We start from the raw sequence: 20,165 nt of genomic DNA, 5'->3' as shown, positions 1-20,165 counted from the left end.
TGAAGATGGAATTCCTTCAGACTCCTTCACAGGGTTTTGTAAGCTTCAGATTTCTCTTACACATGTTAGTCATAGACAGCAATTCCTGAGCACATGGCTTCTCCATAGGACAACCCACAATGTGGCAACTTACTTTTCCCAGAGCAAATGCATGAGAGAGCCATGGAGGAAAAGCAAGGTAACACTCACGGTCTTCTTGTAATATAGTTGTGTAAGAGGCATCCCATAAATTTTACCATATTCTACATGTTAGAAGTGAGTCACTCAGCCTCGTCCATAATCAAGGAAAGGCTATTGCATAAGGGCATGAATTTCAGAAGGTGGAACCACTGGATGCTTTGTTACCACACATGCAATGTGTTTTAATTCTTGAAACATTCAAGAATTAAATTAGCTTTTTCTGAAAGTGAGTTCATATGACATTGAAGTTCTTTGAAATACTTTGTTTCTATAATTTTATAAGCTAACACCAGAGTTAGAAAGACTGTAGAATTATTTTGAATGCATGGTTACAAATTGAATGGATTTTGATTTTTTTTTAATTTTTGAATACATGGGAGGATACATATGATAGGCTACATTGTTTGCTTTACAAGGTAAAGCCCAAATTGTAGTTGAGTCCTTCACCCAAGAGATGAGCCCTATACCCCCCATAGTGGGGGGAATCCTGCCAAAACCCCTTCTTCTCTTTATCTCCATATCCCTCTTGAATTAAACTGAGTTTTTCTCTTGTACGGGCCTGTAGTGATTCCTCTACTAGTTTCACATTAGTAATGAGTGCATGAGATACTTGCTTTTCTATTCTTGAGACATTTTACTAAGAAGAATGTTCTTCAATTTAACATCTTTTCTATTTCCCTGGATTTTGATATTTTTAGTTTGCTTCTCCCTCAACACAAAAGATGCAATAACGAAAATTTTAAAATTCTGACAATTTTTGTAACTTTAGGGTATTTTAGACTCTCAGTCTTTCTATTTAAAGATGTTTTTAAGTATTATCATAAATTAACAAATTTGCCCAAATTCTGATAGATTTTTAATACATTTTTTCCAAAAATAAAATATGGGAAAATATACAAAGATATTTTTTCTTATTTTATTTCATTATTATACTATTAGCATAATTTTGTAATCATGAGGTATTATATATTCATTCTTAGCTATTTTTTAGGGACTAAATATCTCAGAGCAGTACACAAAGTCTGAATTAAAGTGTGGAATTTCAAGTCTACTTTTTAAATTACTCAACTCATATTGATTCAAATTAAACATCTTTTATGATATTTGCCACCATGTATGCAATTATTGTATTTGTATTGCTTAACCTAGATAATTTTCAAAGGAATAAGGTGGGGGTCTAAACTCTAGGGGCCAATTTTGTTATTTTTTAAATGCAAGATTTCTCTTAACAGAAATTTTCATTTACTTCTACTCTAACACACAATATCAAGAGCAATACAAACATAGAAGAACACCTTTCTTTTGGAAAACATTAAAATATTTATGTAGTTATCAATGTCTGTGATTATTCTGATACTTTATCAAGAGTTTTTTTAGTAAATCACTTTTTAATACTCTAATTTTTCAAAATCTATCAAACCTAGTGGTTAAGTTACAGTTATTCGAATAACTGATTCAGGGCCATATTCTGAATGCTTTCATTATGTTAAAGTAGATTATATGCTTTATTTTATCTCTATTATTATAACTAGGATATGAGCAGGTAAGAGTCACACTTACATTGACCATAATGTCACCTTCTCAACATTAATATGTCCTCAGTTTAGCAAAACATTCTGCTATTCTAGGCCTTTTCAGTACAAAGTATGCATTTGTGTGATTGGTTGCTGGGTTAAGAGGTTGCATAGAATACTAGATCGAACTACCCTTTACATCCAAATTAATGTCACAACTGTAACAAATTGGGATGCTCAGCTATTGTCAAACAATGTGGAGCCAAGGTTGGCAAATTAGTTAGTATTAGCATATAGACCTTTTGGCAGGAAAGGAAAGCTTTTTACTTAGAGCTGGGCATTTTACGGGATTTGTCAACTCAAATCTGCCACTGGTCTCATTATCTCATTTGTCTTATTTAGGCTGAATTGGCAGTTATGTCTTCATGGCAAATGTTTGTTTTTACAAATGAGCAATGAAGCAGAATCTGAGAGACACAACAGTAAAACAGCTTTACTGCAAGTTTTTAAGGTATTTCTAGAGCTGGATCATTCATCTAAAGCCATAGAAAATTTCTTCTCTTCCTTGATTTCTTTTTATATTATGAATTTATGCCTATTAAGGTACCTAACACAGAAATTTGAGTTTCTCATGGCAATTGGAAAACATGTATTGAGTTCTGAGAATGTGAAAGAGTTGTCAAATGACCCAGGACAAATTAAAGAGTTTTATGTGTTAAAATTTCATTAAATGCTCCTGACTGGCACAATCATATGAAGATATCTATATGTATAAGCAAAACTAGACATAAACACCCACAGATATACACAGAAGTACACACACATGATCTATAGCATGATTTATTCTGATCAATAATATGTAAGATAGGAAATTTAGGAAATAAGTAATAGAGAGACTATTTCCTTTCCATGGAACACTTAATCACACTGCCTTGCATCAGCGAACACACGCAGCCTCAGAATGTTATCTCTATGAATTCCATAGAGAGATACCAACAAATGTAACATAAAATAAAATAAAAATCTCTAGTTAAAAATACTAAAATATTGTTTAAAAATGAGGCTCCATGAAGGATATTCAACCAGAAAAAATTAAAATGCTAGATACATAAAGTTTATGTATTAAAATTGTTACATATTATATTAGAATGAATAACAGTCCCCAAATATGTTGACATTAATATTTCTAGAACCTGTGAATATGTTGCTTTATATGATAAAAGGGATTTGCAGATGGGATCAAGTTAAAGGCTATAGAATGGAAACATTATTCTGGATTATTCTGTAATATTGGATAATTGTTATAAAGGAAGCAGTAGGGTTAGATTCAGGGAAAAAATGGTAATGACCAAAGCAGATACAGTAGTGATATAACCAAGAGCCAAAGGGCCAAGGTGCCAATAATGCCGTACTCAATAAGTGATGAGCACAGATGATATCTTCAGATATTTTAGGGGAAAAAAATCTTCCATGCTTATAAAGTATGTTTGTTTCTTTAAATAAGAAATCAAAGTCTCATATACAGTGAAAGAATAATGTGATTGTACACAACCGAAAACTCCCAAATTCTGCTCTGAATAAAATAATAAGGTGAAAAATAAGTTATGCTCCAAAATTAAAATAAGTGAATGGTCCTAAATTACGACCATCTATCTGCTTGCCAAAGTGCAGAACACTAACAAAGGGCAAATAAGAACTTTTTAAACTACTGAAGAATTACAGTTTCATGTAAAGGACTATACTAGTAAATCTAGCTGGATACAGTGAGTGAAAACTCCCTGTCATCAGTATCCAATTCATTTCAGTCAAAATATTTGATGTATAAGATTGCCCAAAGATTCAGAGGTATATCCGTTATTTGAACAGTTCCTATGTTACTATCTCCTGACTAAAAGTACTAAAATTTCATGCATGTACTGTCTTGTACTGGGCTATAATTTCATGAGTAAGAATAGCGTATCTTTTTTTTTTTTTTTTGAAGTTTCATCCTTGATTTTATTTTATTTATTTATTTATTTATTTTTTTATTGAGTGTTGACCAGTTGGATGGAAGTATTTCGGATTGCATGTGAAGGATAGCATATTTTAAAATACCTCCCACTTTTTAAAATTTTAATACTCTAGATTATAAAGAAATCCCTTTTGTAGCTAAAAAAAGAGGAAAAAGAAAAAGCGTATATTTCACCAACTCTCAACAATTAGAACCTGCTATTAAAGGTAAAGAACTAGAAGCTTGTTAGTTTTTGAATTAATTGTAGGATTTACATTCACCTTTTGAAAACTGCTTAATGGTAATTTATTCATTCCACCTGACTCCAGAGTAATCAGTTTACCCTGTTAGTAATTGCTTAATCAACGTATTTACCATACATAAAAAACTAATTATTCGGTTATAATTTAAATAGAGTGAATCCAACTGTAGAAATTATTTATTGTTTAAATGCTAATATTCCTCCTTCTGGAAACAATTCCCTCTTATTTTCTCTGCCTCTCCATACCTACCAAAAAGTCCTAATGTTAACAGATAGCTATCCCATTGCTTCATACAGAAAGTGACTGTAGAATACGTGAGCCTCGGAAGAAAACTACAAAAATCCGTACATGGTGATTAGGGCGTAGAGTGGACATACAAATGGAGCAAATATAGGTGAGATCTTCCTGTTATTTTCATCTGAAGCCAGTGAAAAAGGCTCTTTCCATGTGATTCAGCTGTGAGCGACTTTTATCTCCAGCAGTTGCTAGAGCCCTGTTTCCTACTTTATAGAGAAACCTGATTAATTTTAGGAAAAATGAAACCTAAATTACAGAAAGAGGGGCAAAGCGGAGAGTGCTAAGGTCCAAATCATTGATTGTAGGCAAGGGGTTAAGTGAAATACATTCAACAATATATTAATCACTAGAATAACCTAATGAGGTATTATTGTTACCACTGTAGAGAAGAAAAAATGGTCTCAGAGAGGCTAAGGGAACTGTGCAAATTCAACCCATGATTGGATTGCACCCAAACAGTGTGCTTGACTGCTACACTCTTATCTCAGTCTCTGCTGCCTGTAACAGAATACCTAAAAGTGAATAATTTATAGGGAGTATGATATTTTTCTCTCATAGTCTGGAGGCTGAGATGTCCAAAGTGGGGGACTTCTTGCTGGTGGGAACTCTTCAGTGTCCCAAAGCAGCACAGGGCATCATATAGCAAGTGGGCTTGTACAGGTTTTCCTATTGGTCTTTATAACAACCCTGAAGAAAAAAAAAGTAGTAACATTGGTTACATGTAGGAAACCATCAGGACTCCTCAAACTTTTTAAAACGGAGGCCAGTTCACTGTCCCTCCTGCGGCTTGGGACCAGTGGGCTGCTAAGCAGGAAAGGCAGCAGTGGCAAAAACGGCCTGATAAATGCCCTAGGCTCTAGGCGGGCCGCATTTGGCCAGCGGGCTGTAGTTTAAGGACGCCTGAAGGAAAGGAGAAGTGAGAGGTAAGCTTTGAATGCTCTGTAACTATGGGAAACACCTGTGGTATCACATCGGCAACACCTCTGTGATAAGGGCATGGGGAAGGGATTCAGCTCTCCTTAACAGGAGAGCAGGAAAGCACGTAAGAGCACGGGATGGGAACCTCGGTGCTTGGCAGTCCCTACACCGGTGGTGTAAATAGCCATGGGTTCTCCTCTATAAATAGCCAAATAGCTGCAGGAGCGGTTAGTCTGGATTCTCATTCTTTCATCGACTCGCTCCCTCTGACTCTTTCGCTCCTCCTGCCGGCCGAGGGCCTGCCCGGTGCCCTTCTTCGAAGACTGCTGAGATTCGCTCTCCTACTAAGACTGTTTCTCTCCCTCTTGCCGAGATAAATAGCCCTCAGGCACCTAAGGGGAGCTGATCCTGAGCAAGGTAGCACAGCGGTCCAGTCTAGATGGTTTCATAGGCAGGGGTGTGCGACTTGGGGCCCCGGCCCGACAGGTACATATGTGTATAACTTATGCATTCAATTATACATTTAATCATATTTTAAATTTGGAAAATGAATGATTTATGACATCATTTCAGGGTTGTTATAGGAATAGGAAAACTTAAGAAGAAGGAATGGATAACAGTGGAGCTTATTTCTGCCGTTTCCCTCCTTCACGCTCTGCGTGCGTTCCTTTGGGTCACTCTCCCTCCACCGCCGCCGTCTGGCTTTCTCCGTTGTTGTCTTCTGCAATTGTTCATGCTCCGAAAATGTGAACACCTACTCCTCACGGTTTACGTTTTATAGCATTAGCCAAAAAGAAAGTGAAAAAGGTGTACATTGAACAAGCATACGAATGAAAGCAATTTTAATGTATCGAGGCAAGTGCAAATTCTGCATGAGCTGTAGGAAAATAAAATGTATAAGCTAAACGTAATCGTGTATAAATATAAGCACCCTCATACATACACATATATGTACGTAAATCTGTGCCTCTGTATACAGACAGACAGCATATCACAGAAATCAACTTTGTCTAACCAAAAGCAAAGTTGTCCACTAAAACTCACTGCAGGGATGTAAATGCTCTATCTTTGCTCTAATTAGGTAGTCACTGGCTGTATGTGCCTTCAGGTACCTGAAAGATGGTGAGTGAGACTGTAAAACTAACTTCTTAATTTTACAGCAACATGTGGCCCATGGTTACTGCGTTGGACTGTGTAGATATAGAGACAGTGACCAACTTAGTGAGAATAGCTTAATAAACCTTCAGAGAGAAAATGTTTTTATGAGAAAAATTTTAAATATTTATTCTGCCAGTAGTATGCATGTGCTAAAGAGTATTTCTTAGTTGACTGGACATGAAAATGTTTAAAAGAAAAGTGATTAGAGATAATTGTATGCCACAGATTCTAATATGACGGTCATAGGTTTGAATACGACATCTATTGTAGAATCAGTATGCAACAAATGTATACCTCCTTTTTTTCATACGGGGGTGGTTGGACTATAATAGGTAGGATAAGCAAGCAAAAATGAGTCTATATGGGAAATTATATAATATCTATTATTATATTTAAAATATTGTGAAGTAAATGGGTCACCTTTCAGCATGAAGGAATTAACACTTCAAGTTTAGCATTATCCTGTTTTAGGCTTAGTGAAAGTCATTTTGTAATGACATTCATCTGCTCAGAAATTTATTAGTAATTTCCCAGGAAGAAGAGCAATTTATTCGGTAAGAAATTCCACACAATCTTCTGAAAAGATTCTCCAAACTGTATGGAATAGATATAGATTTTAAAAAAAATCACATTCTTAACTGCTAACAACTTTGTTGTCTGATATAAGAGTCCTGAGATCTCTATTTGAATTACAAAGAAGTGTTCCCCATCTGCATTACAAGTCTCTTTTACAGACTATAAAAATGTTCCTTTAATGTGTGGCTGAGGCTAAAGACAGAATCCCTAATTGAGTCATGTTTTGTATTTATGTGCCATCTATGTTTGGCAATTGAACTGGGACTATCAAGTAATTTTACGAAGGCCATTGAAAAAACTATTGGATATTATAATGGGTAGTCACCGGTGGTTTGGTTTGAATTTAATGCATCTGTGAGCTAAAAGTTAACATCTTTGTTTCTTATTACTGATCTCCTGAGAAAGCCAGACTTATTTATTTCTCCATTTTAGATTCAAAGGGGTCATTTGTTCCTGATTAAAGACAAACATTGATCCTTAAAAAAAAATAATAAAAGGCTTCTAATGTCTGGCACTTGGATATTCTACTGTGACTTTTAAGTGTGAAAACATAGTTTAGCCAAGCAGAAAACCTCTTTACAGAACCAATTCTGTTCTAGGTATTAATCTCGAAGCATGGGTCTTTTTGAGAAAGCACTTCCTTTTCCGCAACACTGACATTGCTCTTATAGTATCATAGAGATACCAAGATTTCCTTTTTAAAAGATATTTTTTAGTCTTCACACGATTCAAATGTTGTCAAATTCTTTTCTCTTTTTCTTACAGAGTTAAAATGCCTACTCACAAATGTTACTTCCTTTTCTGCTGTAAGAATGAAAATTTTGCTGATGTCAGTAATAGCAGCATTTGAAAAGTAGTTTAGAGAGCAATGCTGTGCTGTGCCTTGTCAACAGTCCGTGCTGTAAGAGCAGTCAGCCTTTGTAAGCTCCCAGGTCTTATTAAAGGAAATGTGTGGAGAAGTGGAGCTAACCTGCTGGGTGTATCCTTGCTCTATTTTATCATAAGGATTTACCTTACCACAGAACATGGAAGAAGGGTTATAAATAAACCAACAGGGGAGTGACTCATGCTAAAAGAACAATAAAGCATCTGCTCCAGGCACAGTCTCCCTTCTTGTTCTATTATTATTCTAATTATCAATTCAGGTTTTCTGGCGTTTTTAGATATGATTTTCCCCTCGCTAAGTCACATATTTTCCTTTATCTTTATTTTTCTCTCTCAAAACATCTATCAAAATTCCAAAATAATAGAACTATTTCATCATGCCACATCTTTAGAAGTACATCTTCATTCTTCGCAGTTTTTTTTGGTCACTGTCCTCTGTCATTTGTTTAATGTATCTGCTAATTCAGGCCACAAATAAATTTTGATCACTTGCTTTGTGCCATGTTCTATATTAATCAATAAAAATATTATGCGTGATCAACAAACATATTTTGAAAATGGCTTATCCACATAATCTACCTGTGAAAAGTGATCATCTGTAGTAGGACGGAGTGCCCAACTATTGGGCACTCACTAGATTAGAATATGTAAACTATCTAAGTAGGTACTCTAAATTCACAGATAACTTTACAATAATCTGCAAGACTTTTAAATATTAAATTCTTCAAGCCTCACATCAGATCTAGACAATCAGATTGTGTAGTGGTGGGTATTGGCATGCAAGCTATGAATAATAAACCCATGTGATTTTAATAATGACAGTTGAAACCCACTGCTCCCTGGAGTTAGCAATCTTGTTATATGAATATAGCAAATGTGGAGAAATAAAGTATGATTAACTAAATAACCACCAACATTAAATCATAGAAATTTTCTGTCATTATATGGACTATGACTCCAGATGTTGAATTAGCATTATTTTCTGCTCTGATTCAGGAAGGACAAGTGAAGTATATTTGTGGAAAGACATCTGTATGGATTGAACTTTGTCTCCTTCAAAATCCATATGTTAAAACCTTTTTCCTATGGGAAAAATCCTTTAAGGAAGTTATTAGGTTTAAATAAATTCATAAAGATGACACTAATTGAATTCGACTATTTTTATAAGAATTGGAAGAGAATATGATACCAGAATTTTGCTCTTCAGTAGTTTCTTGGTCTTGGTGTTTCGAAGAATGAATTGGAGGACCACAGATCAGTGGTAAGATAGGATTTATTTACAGAAAAGAATACAAAAATGCCAGAGCTCCTGGCAGAGTGAGAAAACCCAAGTCAGAAGAGAAAAACTCAAAGCTCTCTCTCTCTCTCTCTCTCTCCCTCTCTCTGTCTGTCTCTGGGCTCTTTGTCTAGGAATATATATATATATATACACATGTGCATGGATTCCTTGTATAAGAGGCCAGGAAATGAATGGATACAGTTCTTTCTGCTGGGGCAAGGTGAATGAATTTATTAATGCGTGGACACAGTTCATTTATGGAATTGAGGCCTAGGAAACTTATATGAAATTGACCCAGGCATAGGAAATGGGGGTTCCCTGTTCAGTCATAAGTACAGGGGGAAGGAGACACCAAAGAGCCAGTGTCTCCCCAGCAGTTGTCAGGCCCCTCTGGCTATTAGAGCCAGTAGTGGGGGTGGGATGTCCATCCCTTGCTTACTCTCTGAGGTGGAGGCTGTGGGTTCTCCTGCTCAGCTTGGCTGAGCTGACTGGGGCACCACCTGTCCTGTATCAGTAAAAGAGTGCACAGAGTAAATGATACAGGGTGAGTGATGCCCAGGCCTCTGCTGTTCCTAAGAGCACTTGCCTATCTTCTGCATGCAGCCCCAGGGAGTGATGCCCGGGCCTCTGCTGCTCCTAAGAGCACTTGCCTATCTTCTGCATGCAGCCCCAGGGAGTTTGGGGCAGCAGGGCCATGGAGGTGAGGGCTAGAAAACCTAGTGCAGGGGGAGTGTGAAAGGGGTGGAAGCCGGTGGGTCCCTAGGAAGTTGAGGGAGACCACGGTACAGCCCACACTGCTGTCTGTGCCAACTCCAAAACCACCCTTGGACCTTCTGGCTGTGCTACCCCTCTAAGCATTTCATGGGCCTAAGAGTGATAGATACAAAGTTCCCCATTCAGGGCTGAACAGGGAACTCCCCATTTTCTAAGCCTAGACTATTTACTTTAAGTTTCCTGGGCTTGGGAAATTACCTGAAAAGAAGGCTCATGCACCCTGAGCAGAAGAGACTGTATCCACTGATTTGTTACCAATCCTGGTCAAATGCAACTACAAAGGACTCATGTGACTATATACACCCCTAGACAAAGGACCCAGGTAGAGATTTTCCAACTTGGGTTTTTCCCTCTGCCAGGAGCTCTGGTGCTTTTTCTGTAGAACAAATCCTATCTTACCACCAATGTGTGGTCCAGGGGTTCATTCTTTGAATTCCTAGACCAAGGACCTCCTGAAGAAAGAAATTCCAGCAACATAAAGTCCACGTGAGGACACAGTGAGAAGGTGGCCACCTAACCCAGAAAGAAATGTCTCACCAGAAACCACCTTTGCTGGCAACAAATTTGATTTTGGACTTCCTGTCTCCAGAACTGTGAGAATTGGTGTTTAAGTCACTCTGTGGTATTTAGTTACAGAAACCCAACAAGACTAATAAATACCCAAAGGCTACTTCTATCTTTGTTTTCAGAAGGAGAAACAACAGGCTTGGAGAAAAATATGAGTAATTTATTTTGAATGTAGTAGAGCCAGAATTAGTTAACCATTAACACCATAGTTGACAGGTAAAACAAGCTAAAAAACAAAAGAGCTATAACATGTTGATACCAGAATTTTGATACTGGATTTCCAGGCTCTTAGTCTCAACAATTCAATGAATGAATCAACAGACCACAGGATCAACAGTAAGTTAGGTTTTATTCAACAGGTATTACAGTTCTCACAAAGAGCCAAACCTCGTTACAGAACAGGATAAGATAGGTTCTATACAAGTGTCACAGCTCTTACAAAGAGCCAAACCTCCTTGCAGGGCAGGATACAAGTGTTACAGCTCTTACAAAGAGCCAAACCTCCTTGCAGGGCAAGGTACAAGTGTTAGAGCTTTTACAAAGAGCCAAACCTCCTTGCAGAGCAGGATATAAGTGTTACAGCTCTTGCTCTTCTGCTCTCTCTCCCTCAGAGGTCTGCAGAGGTCTGTCTTTGGGCTCTTTGCTTAGGGGCTTATATAGGGGCAGTTGTCTAATGAACTTTTGGATCCTGAAAACAGACCAATCAGGAGCAGGTTTTGAAAATAGACCAAGCAGGGAGGCACTGGAGGAATCGCCAGAAGTCCACATGAGGAGACAGCATGGGCACCAGTGTCTTCCTCCCTCTTGTGTCCGGTTCTTTGGGCTAATGGAGCCTCCATTGGGGGAGGGAATCTCACCCCACTTGCCTAGGCTCCAGCCTGCTGGTTCCTCTGCTGGCTGCCACCACCAACACTGCCAAGATGGAGGTGGCAGGTCCTCCAGCCCTGCTCTGCTGAGCTGTCTGGGGTGCCACCTGTCCGGTATCAATGTTAATTGAGAAGTCCTGGCATATACCCATTCAGATTATTTAAGATCCAACAATCTAACAATGAACTATCAACACTGATTATTTCTCAACATTAATTGGTTCAAATGCATTAATATTTCAACATTAATTACTTCAAATGCTAACTTAGGGATGATTCTTTGAGATTCTCTATAAGTTGCTAATAAGAGAAAGAAAGAGAGAGATTTAGAAATTTAGAGAGAAAGAGAGATTTTCTACAAAAGAGAAATCTAACTCTGGTCATAGTATTTACCTAAAAAGACAGCAAAGCATGTCTTGGTAATGAGAAGAACATAATCTGTTGACTTAATAGCAATTAATATACTGATTACTTATCTTCAAATCAGGAAATGATCCTTTAAAGATATAGTACCTGGAGGGGAATACAATGTATTGTATAAAATTTTAGGGTACATTTATTTCTTATTCAGTTTAAATTTTTTTGTTTTGTTTTATAGTAGGAAAAATATAAGGACATATCTCCCTATTATATGGCAGAGGGCAAAGAAATAGGTAATTATTATTTATAGAGTACTAATGCCAAAAAATATATTCAATATTTTATATTTCAGAGAGTCACAATGTAATCTTAAAAGGTAACTTAGGTCTTTACTAATGGCAATAAGTCAGAAAAAAAGGCTTAAAATTATTAGTAATATTTTAAAGCAAAAAGTCAAAAAATGAGTGCAAACTTGGGAACTCTGAGCCCGTACCCATGTTAAGAATGTGTCTAAGGCTGGGCACTGTGGCTTATGCCTGTATTCCTACCACTCTGGGAGGCCAAGGTGGGAGGATTACCTGAGCTCATGAGTTTAAAACCAGCCTGAACCAGAGCAAGACTTTGTCTCTAAAAATAGCTGGGCATTGTAGTGAGCACTGGTACTCCCAGCTACTTGGGAGGCTGAGGCAAGAGAATCTCTTAAGACCAAGAGTTTGAGGTTGCTGTGAGCTGTGATGCCACAATACTCTACTAGGGGTGATAAAGTGAGACTCTGTCTTAGAAAAAAAATGTGTTTATTGACCACATTAATTCCTTTAACATAATCATATGTATGTATTTTGTTTAGAGAAAGCATCAAGGAAGTCAATTCTGGCAATGTAATAAAGTACCTATTTCTAAAAGAACAACAATATTAACACAAATGTCCCCCTATCACATGCCTGGAATTATAGATGATGGAGTATCCCTAACATTCTGGAAAAGGGATTCTGTTTGTTTTGTTCAATGCTATGTGCCTTATACAAAAATTTAATGCCTGTCTTATACAGGTAGTATGTGCTCAGTAAATTATAGTCAATTATATAATACAAATCTTAGCTTCTAGAAAGCAATAAAAATCTCAGTGTTTATAAAGAGAGAGGGAAAAAAAAAACCAGAGCAGAAAACTTGAGATGAAGCTTTCTACCATTCATAATGATGAGTGCAAAGGAAATAGAGTCATATAGCTTTTGGGAACAAAGAGGTAGAAATGGCAATGCTTAGATAGGTGTGGGAGAAGTTGGAGAGCTTAGACTAAGATCCCCTACACAAGCCTGGGATGTTAAAGGCCCACAGACTCAGCAACAAAGCAGGCTAGGAAAAACACACACACACAACAAGCAAAAAAGTAAACAAACAAACAAAAATCATTCCTCAACCTAAAGATAGAGAACACAAGAAAGCTTGCTTGTCTTTTCCAGATCTGTATATACACTGTGGATGGAAGGGTGTATACTGTAAGAATGTATTAAAAGAAGATTAAAGAGTGATGGGCCAGTCATCATATATAATTACTTTGTTATTTAGGAATAAAATAAAAATGTTAAATAATCTTATCTTTTACTAACTGAAGTAGTCATATTACATTTTAATCAGAAACCTTAAAAGAATAGAAATTAGTAGTCTTGCCAGGTATGGTGCCTCAGACCTATAATACTAGCACCCTGGAAGGCAAGGCAGGTAGATTACTTGAGCTCCAGGGTTTGAGACCAGCCTGAACAAGAGCAAGATCCCTTCTCTGAATAAAACTATCCAGGCATGTCAGACACCTGTAGTCCCATCTACTTGGAGGCTGAGGCAAGAGAATCACTTGAGCCCAAGAGTTTGAGATTGCTGAGAGCTATCATGCCATGCCATTCTACCAAGGACAACAAAGTGAGACTCTGTCTCAAAGATAGAGAGAGAGAGAAAGAGAGAGAGAGAGAGAGAGAAGCCAGTAGTCAAAAGGGAATAATTAAGAAAATGATTAAATCAATAATACAACAAATCTATGTAGATTATTTGTATTTATCTAAATGAACTGACTCTTCAAAATAAATATCCAAAAATAATATGGAGCTTATAATATAGAGTTTATTACAGGTTGAAGAATAAGTCCAACAAAATGTCTATTATATTTATTTAAATCACATGCCAGGTGTGTATGTGTAAGTGTGCAGAAGTATGATCCATGGAAAGTGGGATAGTGGCCACTTCTGGAGAAGAAAGGATACAGAATATGCTTCGTTGATAACTATATACACTAAATTTCTTAAGCTGGGTAGCAGCGTCAGGTGTTTTGATTATAACATTTGTTATATACTTTGTATACCGGAAAGATATATTTTCCAAGAAACACATAATATGCTAAGTACTATATAGAAGAAAATGAAAGTCTGAAATAAAACATCCATGATAAGCAACTTCCAGTGCTCGATTAAGTATTATCTTCCCAAACCTGTTCTCTCTGCTTATGTAGCCTCCTTTCATCCCAATCTTTTTCTTCAGGTTCTCTAAATTTGTCACTCATTAATCATGCAGAAGTTTTTAGCTCTACATGTGGGCTTACTTGGTGAAATATACTTACCAGCCTACCACAGCTTAGGGAAAGTAGATGACCCTTTAATTAGAAAGTACCTGTTTTTACTCACACACACGCATGTATGTACACACCTGGTGTTTATGAAAAACATATGTACAAATGTTTATAGTTTTATAAGTATGGACATGTGTACACAAGAAAACAGAACTTTCACAAAGTAAAAGCATCACTCTATTTTTCTTGTTTCCCCAGTATTTAACACATAGCTCTGTAGGTGGCAAGGCCTAGTAGATGAAGGATCACTGGACATATTGTTGGCATAACCTGATCCAACACCACCTTGATAAGACCTATTACCTACGTCCACATATATAAGTACATTACTTGAGTCTTTTTTCCCCCACATATATGTACAGAAGAGAGCGTGTAGGAGAAAACAGAAAACATTATAAATCACGCTAAAAATATAAAAGAAGGGGGGAAAGCTGCTCTGATAAAGTTTGTCAATTTCCATAGAAAGGCGGCTTCTTTAAATTTTGTTCAAAACAGTCCTAAAATGATTCATTATTGAAGCTTAAAATAAAAATATTTGCATAATATGCTAAATTTCTGAATAAAGGAGAGATGTAGTCCATATATAAAGCATGTTGTCATAATTATGTTTGCGTCTTGGAATATACGTTCCTACTGAGCAATAACCATGTGGAGATTGGAGCTGTTGGCTGCTTTCCTGATTCTCAGAGCCCCGGCCCTATTTCTGATTGCCACAAAGCAGGTAAGGACCACCAACCCCTCTTATTGTCTAGCATTTTATTGCCTTGTGGTTCTCTGAAATTGTTTGGGATGTTTTGTTTGTTTGTTTTTGTTTTATTTTCCTTTCAACCTCAACCCACACGCCTGCGATTTGGAAAATTGTTGATAATAGATTGAGATGCGTATGCTAAATTTTCTATGGCCTTTCTATGGTCTTTCTAAGCACCATTTCTTAGAAATAAAATGCAATCATCCCTTGGCATCCATGGGGGATTGACTGGTTCCAGGATCCTTTTCAGATACCAAAATCCACCAACTCTCAAATCCCTTCTATGAAATGGTTGGTGTAGTATTTGCATCCAACCTAAGCACATCCTCTTGTGCACTTATGATGATTACATTACTTCTACATTACATTACTTATGATGATTACATTACTTACAATACCTAATACAGTGCAAATGCTTTGGAAATACTTGTTATAATGCTTAGGGAATAATAACAAGAAAAATAGGGCATACATGTTTAGTATAGATGCAACCTTCCATTGTTTGGTTTTTGTTTTCTTTTTAATATCATCCATCTGTCATTGGTTGAATTCAAGGATGTTCAACCCACATAGGTGGAGGGCTCACTGTACCCACAAATTCTGTGTTATTGTTGAAGTATCAGAATCTGTCAAGTGCTTACAGCACACTGAAGCATTGAGCAATATTAGATCTCTTTAATTTTTTCCAGGAAGTTAGCTTGATCTAACTTCGAATTTGAATAGTTTTATGTATTTATTTCAATACATTTCCACCATCCTCTAGGTTTTTGGCTTTATTTTCTGTTGTAGTTGTTCCAAAAGTTTAATAATCAGATTTTATTCACAGAATACACTTTTCCCTAGATATTTTTTTTTATAAACATGTTTTTAAAAAATATGAAATGCTAGCTGAATTTTAAGGTTTTTTGAAGAAAGAAACACTGAATATTCTTATCCAACTGGGATATGTTGCTAATATATGAAGGAAAAGAGTTTGGCTATAGCACCTAAGAAGATATTTTTGGATGGTATAAGAACACTGAGGAAAGTGAATAGCAAATGCACAAATTGACTTTTGGATGATGCATTTATATTTTCTAAATATGACTCTTCCTGCTCTTTCGAAAATGCCATTTTATGAACTGAATTTGAACTTGCAAGGTTGGCTTATTAAAGGTTAGATCACCACCCAAAAGGGTATGAGAAGACATAAAACCTCTGTGTTGTACATATCATAGTCAGAAGGGAAAATAGTGCAATTTTTAGCAAGACTTTAATATCTCATGTGGTTTTGACGACTGCTGAGTTTACTAAATCGTCTTTTATTTGTCTCTGCTATCACACTTGAAGTATATTCTGAATTACATCTTTTTTTAATTGCAGGTTTATGTGAGAATACAAACAATTAGGTTACAGTGTTTATTTTTGGTAGAGTCCTTGTTAATTTACAACATTATTTTTAAATTTATAAAGTTCATATACGACCGTGACATGGCCAAATTAGTATAACCAATGTCATTATTCCTTATCTCTAACCATTATTTTGAGAGACAACATAGTATATATAGAGACTTTATATACCATCAGGGAATAAATATGTTAAGCTTCTAGCAATTTAGAGTGCACAATTTGGCCTAAAAGAAATAAAAAAAATTAATGAGCAAAGTTACCCTGGAATGTATACCTATTGGACTATTTTACATCAAAGAAACCCATAGATATATATCCTTATGTCCTTTACCAAAAATACGCATGGATTATGAATTACACTCAATATTTTCTTGTATAAAAATATGTAAACCTTTGGATGGTGCCTGAGGCTCAAAGGAGTAAGGTGCTGGCCCCATATGCCAGAGGTGGTAGGTTCAAACCTAGCCTGGGCCAAAAACTGCAAAAAAAAGAAAATATGTAAACCTTTAACAATGTTGTACCTTCGTATTATATAGGACACTGGCAGGATGGGTTTACCCTGATACAGAGCAGTCACTCAGTGGCAAAATAAGACATGATTTCCATGTTGGTAAAGGTAAAATAGGGACTATGGGAAAATGTTGCAGAACAAATATAAAGTTGAAAAGCCAAATGAAACAAGAGAATGACTTCATTATCTTCAATGCGATACTCAGGATCTTTTGACTTCTACAGTCTTTACTTAACTACTCCTTCTGTAGCTTTCTCCCCACAGGTGACTTTTGGCTTTCCCACTGCTTTCTGTAGTCTTTTTTTTTTTTTTTTTGGAATTTGTGTAATTTTGGAGGTTAGTATGCCTTTTCATTTTACATCTTTTATTGTGAACACGTATTTTAAAGTCATATTTCTTCCAAGACGTATCCTAGATTGAAAAGAAGTTGTGTCTTGTTTCATTCTTTTTCCTTAGCTGTCCAGCTGGACTACAATCTGCTTCTTCATCAGGTATGATAGCTATTTTTATTATATTAACTGGATTTTATCTACTCAGGTTATTATAGGTGCTCACCTAATTCTAATTCTGTGTTTTTTGTATTTTTTTCCTTTGTTTTAGACATTCTCACGTTGTCATGGTCGGTAGGGTACTATGGTGTATATAGCTAGAGGACACATGTAGACTACATAGCTACCAGCAAACTCAAACTCCTGGGCTCAAGTCATTCTCTTGCCTCAGCCCCCTGAGTAGCTGGAACTACAGGCGCCACAAAGCCTGGCTAGTTTTAGAAACTGGGTCTTGCTCCTACTCAGAATGGTCTCAAACTGAACTCAGGCAATCTGTCCATCTCGGCCTCCCAGAGTGCTAGGATTACAGACGTGAGCCGTTGCACTCGCCTTCTTTGCATTTCTTTATACTTCTCTTAATAAGGTATAAGTTTGTGCATCTCAATTTTGAAAGTTTTAAGAGGCCAAGCAGGTAAAGACTCATGAAATAGAAAGTGACAATAATCTCAGAGAATTAGAACTTGATGCTTTTCCCCCCAAATCATTCAAATTCAAATTTCTAGAAAACATTAAACTTCTCAAATCAAAGAACTGGCAACTTATAGAACATTGCCAGTTCTATATTCTAGTATAAACTAATTTACAGCTAAACAAATAAGCTCACATGCAATTAAAAATAGTGATCAAACACAAGGTTGCTTACATCAGCTAATTAACCTTCAGTGGAAAATTATATATTATGTTAAGGACTTTTACATTAGTGTAAAAAGTTAAAACAAATTGTCCCATACACATATTTGAAACTGAAAAAGATTTGACTTATAAGCTATAGACTCTAGACTTATTTGTATAATAGAAAGAATGGAAGAAATCCTATTTTTAGAATAAATTAAGTAAGAAAACTATTTAAGTGAAGCAAAAGTATTTGATCACAATATAACTGAATACAGGTTTCAAAGCTACGAAAGAATATTATTAAGAATGATCAATAGCAAAGTGCCCTGAAAAGGATAGACCTCTAACTAACACAGCAGCTGCAATCCAAGATAGTGTTTCTCTTCTGAAAAAAAATTAAGTTCTGTGGCTTTAAACCTAAACCTGAGTCCTTTGTATATGCTTAATGCCATCTATGTGTGACATTTGCATAACTGAGAAAATATTATCAACAGTAATATTGTCCTATAAAAAGAAAATAAAGAGGAAAATAAATGTAAGACAAACCAGTGAATTCTTATCAAGAACATAATCGAAAGAAGGGCTAATAGGAGAAGAGAGAAAAAATGGCAGAAATATATGAACTGTCTAGCAGGGGTGTCCAACCTGCAGCTCATGGGCCAAAAGATCTTGTGAGGCCTTTTTTGCTCTTCTGAGGTGTCAGATATCACAAAAAGTATGCCAGACTTTTTCTTTTGCTCATCCGCTTTCATTCATGTATTTAACTTGTGGTCAGGAAATTCCTCTTCTTCCAATTTGTGGCAGAGAAGAAGAAAGGTTGGACATTCCTGGCAAAGCACAAATGCTATTCAGCCAATAAGCATCCATTCAGCAAAAGGAAGAACAGCAATTCTATCCAGCAGCAATGGGTGGAACACAATGTCTGCATATCTAGTAGATGGCACCTTAAGTCCGGGCGGGCTGAGGGTGTGTCCTCACGCAGAGCCTCCTGCTCATGCTCACATGTGCCCTGACATTCTCACACATGCACACGCCCCCTCGCATTCTCACACCGTCCTTCACACTCACACCCATGCTTAGTCATACACACTTCCAATCCTACGCTGGTGGAGAAACAGATTAAAAATACTGTAGAAATTAAAAATAGTTGCTCAAAATTCCTCAGTTAAGAAAACATATATATTTTTTCAATTGCTAGCAGATGGTTAATAGACTTAAGTTTAAATTTTGAGTGGGTTTCAACTCAGTAATATCTGGCAGCCTTTTCCAGTTCATATTGAGTTATCTCAATTTATTTGGAATACAATTCTATTTTATAGATTTGGACAAATGTAACATTTTTTAGGAAAACAGTTACTCATCTAAATGAGGTAGCTTTGCAATTGGGCAAATTGTAATGTTTGCATATTTATGTTTCCCTCTGAAACAATATTAATTTTGATAACAAAAGCTTTCATTTTACCTCTGTCTTGAAAGTTTCTCACTTGATATACTGCCCTTGGCCACATGGAAAATATTAGATACCCACCTTTTTTTTTTTTTTCAGATCTCTGACTTTTAAGAGAAGTAGAAGTGAAAAGCATATGGGGAGCCTAATTCTGTAATTAGGAAAAGAGCATACAAACATTTATTGATATCCAACAAGTGCACTAGACCTCATAATAGGTGTTATGTTTACAGACTCATTTAGGAAGGCCTGGGTTTTATTCTTGCTTCTGGGTCAAAGGCCAGTGCAATCTTGAATACTCGTTAATTGATCTGGCTCTAGGCTATTTCTTTTAAAGTTAAGGTCTTCAGCTAAATTATTTATGTTGTCATTTTGAGATTACAGTTGTCATTTGTTTATTAAGCAAAACTTCTTATCTGTTTTTAGATCAACTGTTATGTAGCAGGCACACTTCTAGTGAATGAGGAATATCAGGGAAATAAACATGTAACTATCCCAGCCCCAGAGGAACTCAGCTACCAATAAGACAGATTTAATTGTTAGTTGTCATAAATATAAATGGGATATAAATAAATAAATAAACCTCATTCCATTTTTCACATCAATAGATCACTTTTTGGTAATTTTATTTTGATGGTCAAGTTTCTTTTCCTCAAATATATACTA

This window comes from Otolemur garnettii, unplaced genomic scaffold (genome assembly GCF_000181295.1).
Source record: "Otolemur garnettii isolate 467f Iridium unplaced genomic scaffold, OtoGar3 scaffold00040, whole genome shotgun sequence".
In the NCBI taxonomy this organism is placed as follows: Eukaryota; Metazoa; Chordata; class Mammalia; order Primates; family Galagidae; genus Otolemur; species Otolemur garnettii.
This window is presented reverse-complemented; position numbering follows the sequence as displayed.